Source organism: Pongo abelii, chromosome 4, assembly GCF_028885655.2.
Source record: "Pongo abelii isolate AG06213 chromosome 4, NHGRI_mPonAbe1-v2.0_pri, whole genome shotgun sequence".
Classification (NCBI taxonomy): domain Eukaryota; kingdom Metazoa; phylum Chordata; class Mammalia; order Primates; family Hominidae; genus Pongo; species Pongo abelii.
In genome coordinates this window covers 17947933-17949507 of record NC_071989.2, presented here as the reverse complement: position 1 = coordinate 17949507, position 1575 = coordinate 17947933, and the positions used below count along the sequence as shown (strand labels likewise).

The 1575-nt window shown below is 52.2% G+C and overlaps 1 pseudogene; it reads left to right on the top strand.

The window, feature by feature from the left end:
- The first annotated feature begins 401 nt into the window (after positions 1-401).
- LOC129059653 (histone H3.Y-like) lies at positions 402-968 on the top strand (annotated as a pseudogene).
- The last annotated feature ends 607 nt before the right edge of the window (positions 969-1575 follow it).

Genomic DNA, 1575 nt, shown 5'->3' with positions numbered 1-1575 from the left:
GGACTTGGCTGAGACCACAGAGATCTTCAGCCAGAGCCAGACAGCCTGGAAGGGAGATTCCTGGCTGCTGCTGTGTAGACCTTGGAAGCCTGAACCCCACCAAGGAGAAGCAGCAGTGGAGCCTCTGACCCGCAGACCTGGGAGCTGGTAAGTCCAGGGCTGGGTTGGAAAGGGCTAAGCGTGTGGGTGCATCTTCTACATGGATCTCAACTCACAGGCTCTCTGAATCCTGTCCATAGCCCCACTGCCCTCGCTCTCTGACGCTAGGGCAGCCTGCAGCTGACCAGGCTCAGTCCAAGGAGAGGGGAGAGTCTGCCGCTGAATCCTGTCCACAGCCCCACCATCATTGCTGTCAGGTACCAGCGCTGCCTCTTGTTCACCAGGCTCAGCCGAAGGACACAGGAAAGGCCGTGACCCCGCACCATGGCGCGCACCAAGCCCACCACCCGCAAAGCCACCGTCTGCCCCCCAAGGAAGACCCTGGCCACCAAAGCCGCTGGCAAGAGGGCGCCGCTCACAGGAGCCATCAAGAAGCCTCAGCGCTACAGGCCTGGCACACTGGCGCTGCGCAAAATCAGAAAGTACCAGCAGAAGTCCACGCAGCTGCTCCTGTGCAAGATGCCCTTCCAGCTCCTGGTGTGTGAGATCACCCAGGCCATCAACCCGGACTTCCGCTTCCAGATCGCTGCCATTGGTGCTCTCAGGGTACCAGCGAGGCCTAGCTGGTACGCCTCTTTGAAGCCGCCAACCCATGTGCCATCCATGCCAGGCATGTCACAGTTATGCCCAGAGACAGGCAGCTGGCCTGTTGCCTCCGCAGAGAGCCCACATTCCTGGCAAACACTGTACTTTCGACGGCTTCGTTTCCGTTTGATTGTGTTTTTACTCTTCTCTGCGTTCATCCTGGATCTGATATTAGCATTTTTCTTCACTTTTGGTTTTATTTCCCTCACGGGATCCAAACGTAGCCCTGCATATGATTGGGAGTAACAACAGAGGCAGATATAATGGGTATGACTGTTACTGTTTTCTTTTGTTCGTAAACTTTCCATCTACATTGAGGGTCTAATGCATTCATGTCAACTGGGAATTTCTCACTGAACGCCTTTCAACAATTCAAATCAAGAACAATTGTTCAAGATTCATTGTTCATTAATATTATTGAAAACCAAATAAATGTCTTATTGGTGGCAAATAGATAATGTCTCCTGCATTTGATCAAACAGCAGATGAGATTCACACTTTGACTTTTCCTATATGCGGCTCCATGTTTTCAATGTTCCCTGTCTCCCGGGCTGTTCCTGCTACTTTGCTATAACATACATTCAACTCTACTTTCTGAAAGTTGAATAGACTCTCTATCCACAAGTCACTTCACATTACAGGAGGCAGGAAAACCAGTGTGTGTTTGTGGGTGGGAAAGGGAGAGAGGCACCCGTTACAAGTTCAGTTCAGTCCATCAGCTCCAGGTCAGTGTCCTAGAACCTGATCACGGTCGTGGCCTTGGCTGAAATGACCCAGGTCTTGGCCAGGGAGGTGGTAGGAGAGGCTCTGGATGTGTGTGAGATGTGGGGA